Source organism: Trachypithecus francoisi, unplaced genomic scaffold (assembly GCF_009764315.1).
Source record: "Trachypithecus francoisi isolate TF-2019V2 unplaced genomic scaffold, Tfra_2.0 Lachesis_group3, whole genome shotgun sequence".
Classification (NCBI taxonomy): domain Eukaryota; kingdom Metazoa; phylum Chordata; class Mammalia; order Primates; family Cercopithecidae; genus Trachypithecus; species Trachypithecus francoisi.
The window spans coordinates 82,521,260-82,529,138 of record NW_022681468.1 but is presented as its reverse complement, the minus strand read 5'-3'; the positions used below and the strand labels follow the sequence as shown (position 1 = coordinate 82,529,138).

The following is a 7,879-nucleotide window of genomic DNA, read 5'->3' as shown; positions in this document are numbered from 1 at the left end:
AAGAAATATGTGTACATGGGGCAGAAAAATATCTACCAGAGACTGCTGGGCAGCAGTAGAGACTTGTTTGTTAGGTTCTCCTAAAATTCACATGTTTTGAAGCGGGATGATGGAAGAGCATTGTTTTCAGCTGTATCAGTTCACACCCTATCAGGAAGAAGTGGGCCGAGCGTCTTGTCAGAGTGGGAGTGAAGCCAGGCTCCACAGAGACTGGGGAGGAAGATGTGCAGGGGGCGCTGACGCAGAGCACTGAAAAGCCAGGTGCTTTTCAGCATCTCAGCTATACTTTCCTGACTTGCAAGTTTTCCTTGGCACAGCCAGGAATCTGGAGTTGGCATCCTCTATGGCTAGACTGTTAACACAGATGATGGCATCAATCGTTAGAAAGCTAAGCTTTCTGGGCCAGTGGAATGGCTGAAGAACTGTGTCACAAGGAAGAGAATCTCTTCTGATGCCCCAAGGAGAGGCTTATTTCCCAGGAGTGTTAACATGAGTTCGTTTCCAAGGCCAAACATCCTTTCTTCACAGATCCTTTTGATCACCATGGAGACAATCTGCTGCTCTGTCCAATGGAGAGTTTGAGCAGCAGTCACCATGACAACCTGCGGGGGTAGAAGGACAGCTCAAAGCATCCCTCAGATGAGAGCCAGGACAGGGACCCGAAGACATTGTGGTTCTCACAAGTGCAGCTGATGAAGGGGGACTCCCTCTGTCTAAGCAGTGAGCTAGAGATGGGTGTGAGGGGCGGGGGCTGGGGCTGGTGAAGTCAAGGTCTTGGACTGCTGAAGGAAATTGGCTTTGTTCTTTTCTGACTTCATGTTTTGCTTGTCACTGACCAGACCAGCTGGTAGGTGTCTGGAGACATGGCAAAATCAGAGCACAGCAAATCCATCTAGCCCTGGGTAGGGGGTGGGGCAGGGAAGAGGAAGCAGCATTCCCCTGAAAGATGACCCAAGTGGCTTTCACAGGAGTCAGCCCACCTCTCTCAGAATGGTGGAGGCAAGAGCTTGCTGACAAGTTGAAGCAGAAGCAAGCCCTGATCCCTGTGGTGGCACGTCCTGGCTCATCTAATCAGTAGACGTTGGTGTGAGGCCAGAGGCCTGCCACACCCTCCCTTTCTGACCCCCATGTTTACTGACTCCTACTGGAGCCTGCCTGACACAGATGGATCTGGGGACCTCTGTGTTCAGCCCATAGCTGGTTTCCTGCAGAGCTGGGTCAAAAGGCTTGACCATCTCCTTCCTTCCTCCTAGGCTCTCTCATCCATCTGCTGACCTGGGCTTCCTGACTCTCTGTCCAGTGCTCTTACTCCCACTATTCCATGGTTGCATTATTCAGAGAAGCAGCTTGTGCCTTAACTGTAGTCTTCATCCAGGAGGACCAGGAAGGAGCAGAGCAGCACTGACATCTGCCCGCCCCTGGAGTGGGGTCAAGTGACTTATAAAAGGCACAGACATGACCTAAAGCCTGATCACCCTGCTGGAGGCCCTCCTTGTGAAGACCACATCTTAGGGGACAGCCAGCCATCTGTAAGTGCATCCCTCAGAGCCAAACTGATATCCAAATTTTGATAATAGACACAAGTTATATGACTCCAATTCTAGAGGGTCAACTTCTTTGTGACTCAATTTTCTCACGTGTAAAATGGGAGTACGCTTGTAGGGGTGTTGAGAGAAGGAAATGAATTAACATCTGGGCCTGGTTTATGATTGATATTAGCTGTTATTACGATGTCTTAATACCAAGTCTTCCTACCAAGTATGGGGACACACACACCCTAATGATCAGTTATTCTCTGTGACACCCCAACCTCCACCCAGCAGGGGATTTGTTTGTTCCCATCAACTCCGCAGCTGAAGAGCAGCATCTGCTTTGCATCGTGTGCACCAACTGTCTAGGGAGTGAAGGTGTCTCATCACCCAATCCCAAAAAGGAGCCTCTTACTGCTTGCCATAAGCCCTGTGTGTTGTCATGCAACCAAAGGGTCCGTTCTGTGTTCAGATGTCTGGTGTGGCCCCTGCCGGCTTTGTCTCCTTGCCCATCACCTCTCCTAACACAAGCACCTGCCTCCATTTCCTCTGGTGCTTGGCCATCCCTGTTAGTCTGCATCCACTGAATATTGTGCAGACAGCAGTTCTTCTGAACTGTTCACTAGGAGTTCCTTAAACAAATCACCAAGAGTGTGCCTTCAGAAGCTCCTCCATCCTGGGTCAGCACCCTTTGGCTGCATCCCATCACTGTATTCTTGTGATGTCTTTCTTCTTCCCCATGTCAAAAATTACTCTCAGGAAAGTTCTGCAAACTCATTCATTCTGATGGGTAAGTGACTATTAGGGCCTTGTCTTACTGAGGGTTAGATGAATTCCAGGTAGCCCTCCTTAATGCTGTGGACTAATGGCCTCTTCATATATCCAACAGTGTTCCCTGAGGATGTGCTGCCGTGGATGCTGCTGTGAGTATCACTATTGCCATTGTTACTGGTAACCATTTACAAGCATCTTCTATGCACCAGGTAAGATATTTGTCATCGTAGAGTGTAAGTGGTCAAGAGCACATGCTTTACTGATTCTGAACCTCATTTATCATGCCAAAAGTTCCAGAGGGAGCAAAGATTTAAATGCAATGGAGCTTGTGCCAAGACTTATGGACAAGGATACCCTTTAGAGCCCTAATATAATGGCAAAAGACGGGAAACCACTGAATGGCCATCAACAGGGGTTGATTAAATAAGTTACAGTATATCCATTTATAGAATACTCTGCATTTGTTAAAAAGAATGAGGCTAGGTCTGTAGCCATTGATAATGAAACAATCTCCAAGATATAAGTAAAGTGAAAACAAAGCGAGGTGTAGAAGAATATCTAGCATATGCTACTGTGTGAAAGCAAACAGAAGAGTATATATATAGACTAAATTTAGACTAATTTTAGAAAGAAAAAGGGAGTTGACAACAGTGATTGCTTTTGGGAGAAGTGTTGATGATCTGGGCAGCAGGGACACTTACTTTTTATCTTTCAAGGGAGTTAGGTTCTTTTTATTCTTTACCATATGCAGATATTATTTTTGAATTTAAAAAGTTTAAGAAATAAGTGCTGTGGAGTCAGACTTGGATGTAAGTCCAACTGCTTATCAATTTCTAGCCATGTGGCCTTGACTAAGTTACTTACCCTCTTCTAGCCCTGGTCTTCTAGCTGCTGGATGGGGAGACTGTAGCTTGTGGTGAGGGTTAATTTGAGATAGCTCCTGTGAAGTTCTCAGCACAGTGCCTGTCCCAAAAGCAAACCATAAGTTGTTAGATGCCTGCTCTGAGCTATTTATGTCCCTCCAAAATTCATATATTGATGTCCTAATCCCCAGTGTGATGGTAGTTGGAAGTGGGGGGTCTTTGGAAGGTAAATAGGTTTAGATGAGTTTGTGAGGGTGGAGTGTGCATGATGGGTAACCCTTATAAGGGGATGAAGGACCACAGCTCTCTCTACCTTGTGAAGACACAATAAGGAGGCAACTGTCTGTTCACCAGGAAGAGGGATCTCACCAAGAACCCAAGCCTGCCAGCCTCTAAAAGTGTGAGAAATAAATGTTTGTTGTTTAAACCACCCAATTGTTATAACAGCCCAAACTGACTAAGACAGTGCTTTGTGTAAGTATCTCTAATTAGCATTCTGGATGTAGTACTATTCAGTTAAGCTATGTTCTGTGCATTAGGTACCCAGCAAAATCTGATGATGCATAAGCAATGGGAGAGTCAGGCAGTGGACAACCAACTGCAACAATTCCAGGGGAAAAGTGCTATAGGACCATAGAGGAAAGTGGGTTTTGATTTGCTGGAGAGGTATGGATGGGTATAGGGCAGGGATCCAGGAAGTGTTCACCAAAGAGGCAGCAGTGGAGATCTGGGTTTCACAGGATAAGAAGAAGCAGTTCTAGCAGATATACCATATGAGAAAAGGCACAGGGTGGGAGGGCTTGGGACTTAGAGCCCTATATCTCCGCTATGGGGCTGGAGAGCAGAATGTGAGGAGAGAGGGGCAGGGCCCTCAGGTGGAGACAACGGATATCAATTCCCCTGACAGCAGTGCCTGGTCCACTCCTTTCCTGTGGTCACCTCCTTGAGATCCTAACCAGTTTTGCGATGCTGCAGAACTGGGGCAAAATTATGGTAGCCTTTTTGCAAAAATGTCCTGGGGACTTCTATCCACAGCCCTCGTGCCATGTTAGCTGGGGAAGTAGCAGCAACATGTGTTCTTTAGAGCAGGAGTGATTCTATCCTATATGCTTCCAGTACTGCAGTCAGTTACTTCGAGACACTACTCCCCCAAAAGAGTCATACAAAGGATTTGCATGCATGTTCTGTTTTCTCTATCAATTATATATCTCTCTATAAAATATAGATTTTTTTTTGTCTAAGCAGGGAAGGATTGATGCAGGGAACTGATTAAACTAGACATCTCTGGCAGGAAGAAGAACTGGAAGGACTGACAGACTCCGGTGGCCACCCTACAACCAGAAGACAGACATCTAACAATGGATTGTCAGATGATGGATTAGCCAAGCCTGGGGAAGAGAGCTGAGTGTGCAGCCTCCTTCCCTGTCTCCTGGGTGAAAAAGCCGCTGGATGACCCCGCCAACAATAACAAGATGAAAATGAAGAACACTGCAGTATAATGAGCATGATAAAAAGAGATGTTGCTAAATAATGGGTCAGCCATGGCTGAGGAGCAGGAGAAAGAGCCAAGCCCAAAGGAAGTAGATAAGGCCTTCCTGTGTGGTCTCCAAGCCTGACCCCCTGATGTGTTACTGTTGCTCAACCAGGCCATCGATGGTTTTGAGTCCCTAGTGTGCCAAAGATGTCAGAGCGGGATTGGAGGGTGGGCCTAAGTGAAAATCCCCAGCAGGCTCTATCCTGGTCACTGTGGCACTGACCTCCACCAGGGGAGGGACAAAGGTGTGGCCAGCACACATGTTGATGGTGGTTATGAATTACTGCCTTTAGTAGGAACCTCTTGCCTGCCAATGAGTATCAGCAAATAGTCTGAGTTAATGCACCAAAGTTTTTGAGAACATTGCACCTCTCATCTACATAGTGCAGAGTGGAAGAAGCCTGTTAATTATGCTTTTGTTTGTATTTTTGTTTAGTTGGTAGCTTGGAGTATCTGCCAGGAAAGGCAGGCGCCCCTAGGGAGGGAGGTACCCTGGTGCTACAGGGACGGCTGCCTGTGAAGCCTTCTGGTACCAAGTCCCTCTGAGGTTTTTGTTTTTTAATTTTTAAATAATTAAATCAAGCCTTATTTTTGAATAAGTAATGCATACATAGAGTACAAAATTTAAAAGGAACAAAAAGGGTGCGGCAAACATAAATATCCCTTCCTCTTCTCCCCCTATTCCCAGCCACCCGGTTTCTTTCCCTTGAGGCAACTACTGTTACTAGTTTCTTCTGCATTTTTCCAGAGATACTCTAAGCATAAGTAAGTGCATGTACCCCATCCTTCAAACATACCTACCAGTTGTTTTTTTTAAAAAACACAAATACTAACGTACTGATTCAACCAGAGTCCTGACAGAAAACAGATGGCACACATAAAGTGAGTCATTTGAGTAGAGTTTAATAAATGGGCTTTTACCAAGGTGTAGGAAAAGCCCAAAGCCAGCAACAGTTGAGTGAGAGGGCACGGTGACATAGTGTGAGCAACATAGCCAGTGGAGGAGCATTCCAGGGAGGTGCGGGGGCATAATCACCTGTCGTTCCTCTCCTCCCTCTGATCTTTTGCTGCAGCACCTCATGGGCTGAACTCAACCTGAGCCAGAGTACAAAAGTCTATTGATGCAGTTTAAAGAGGTCACTCTGGGGCAGGGAACAGGTGGGGAAGGGCCAAGAGTGGATAAGGAGGGCAAATGTGGGCACTCAGCTCATGCACTCAGCACCTCATCCTGTTCTTTGCTGTTTTCCACTTCACAGTCTATCTGTACATATAGCCTCATTCTTTCTGCTAGCTTATTCTATTGCATTTCTGTTGTGGAATACCATGCCACAAGCGAGGGACTGAATTGTGACTCCCACCCCAATTATATGTTGAAGTCCTAACACTCAAAGTAACTGTGTGTAGAGGAGGAAGTCATTAAAGTTGAATGAGGTCATAAGGGTGATGCTTGGAATAAGGCTTATTAAGAGGAGACAGAAGAGCTCTCTATCTGTCATGTGAGGACACAGCCAGAAGATGGCAGTCTGCAAGCCAGGAACTCATCAGAAACCCCAGCAGCAGGAACCTTGATCTTGAACTTCCCAGTCTCCAGAACTGGGAGAAAGAAATGTCTTCTGTTTAACCCACCCAGGTCATGGTATTTTGTTATGCCAGCCTGAGCTAAGACACCATACACACACACACACACACACACACACACACACACAATATATATATATATCACAAAAATAATAATATATACAACCATATATTCAACTAGTCCCTCACTGATGGTCTTTTAAGATAGTTTCCAATTTTCTGCTATTACAAACAATGATTCAAGGCAAATCCTTTTACTGTTATTTCACTGGTAAGGATACGTACAGAACAAATTCCATAGGAATTTATTTATAGGAAGGGATTGCTGTATCAAAGAATGGACGCTTTAAAAATTTTGATAGATTCAGCCGCAGCTCGCTGCATAGAATTTGCACCAATTTGCATGCACATCAGCAATGTATAAGGTTCCCGTGCAGTTTTTAAACATCTGGGTTTCAAAGACATGAATAAACTTATTACAGCATCTTTCCAGCAGTGCCTGTCACCTTACAAGACATAAACTTTTCTTGTTTTTGAAATTGTGAGGATACACATTCTCCTCTTGTTTTCTGTTGTGTCTTTCAGCTTTTTTCAGCAGGGATAAAATTCCTCCACTCCTGAATAAAATTCTTATGGTTTTTCTTTGGGCACAGTTCTGAGTCATTTTAAGTCATAAATTAACAGCCTCAGTTTAGATGTTAAGTATCCAGTGTTTCTTTCTGGGCATGAACAAGCCAATTATATATGAAAACATACCTTAGAGACAGTTAGGAAACCCACATATGTACAAGTACCAGGAGATGCGAAGAAATCATCATTAATCCCACAGCATTGCTGTGGCATGCAGGAAAACAACCTTAGTCTCTGAAGAGGCAGTCTGAAGTATCCAGAAATGTGAAACACCACATCTTCAATCTACCCCAACATTTCAGCAAAACAAGATGAAGCAAATATGCAAAACAGTAACAATCATTACATCTAGGTGATGGACACCTTCCTTTATGTTCAACAATTCTCATAATAAAACACTTAGAAGTGATGTCTAGCCAAGATAAGAATCAATGCTTCACACTTCATCCAGAGGTAAGACTCCTCCCTCTCCTCTCCCTGCTGCTCCCCAGCCAGGGCCCACAGTGAGAGAGTCTGTGATCTAGGAAGGAGGTTGCAGTGACTTCTGCTCCTTCATTCAACTCCTCTCCTACCAGGGTTGAAGAGAGATAGTCAGAGGACAGGACGGTTCTCACTTGGCTTGCTTTTTGACCTGGCCAATGTCTAAAACAGACACTTGCAACCATTGGGTTCAGCAGAGCCCAACATGATCTGTGATGTGGGCAATGGATTCTGTTTTTCCAGCTGCCACCCCCTGACTCTGCCACCAGCCCTGATCTGGTGGTCCACAATACACCAACAAATTTTACTCTTCATGTGATCTTATTGGGAAGAAGTTAAAAGGGCTCCAGTCTGGCTTTCCCTGTGCTGAGTGGCAAATATTTGTTCTATGGAAAACCTTCAACCCTCCAACAAATCCTGGAAATGCAGGTTATTTGTCTTTTGGCCACAAGCAGCTTCAGCTTTCTCAGGCCTGAGTTAGGCAGGAATCT

The 7,879-nt window shown here is 45.2% G+C and overlaps 1 long non-coding RNA gene across 1 annotated transcript; it reads left to right on the top strand.

The window, feature by feature from the left end:
- The first annotated feature begins 611 nt into the window (after window positions 1–611).
- LOC117069945 lies at window positions 612–5,148 on the top strand. Its single transcript, XR_004431728.1, has 4 exons — window positions 612–720; window positions 1,254–1,529; window positions 2,419–2,512; window positions 4,458–5,148. It is a non-coding gene; the product is annotated as an uncharacterized LOC117069945 (long non-coding RNA).
- The last annotated feature ends 2,731 nt before the right edge of the window (window positions 5,149–7,879 follow it).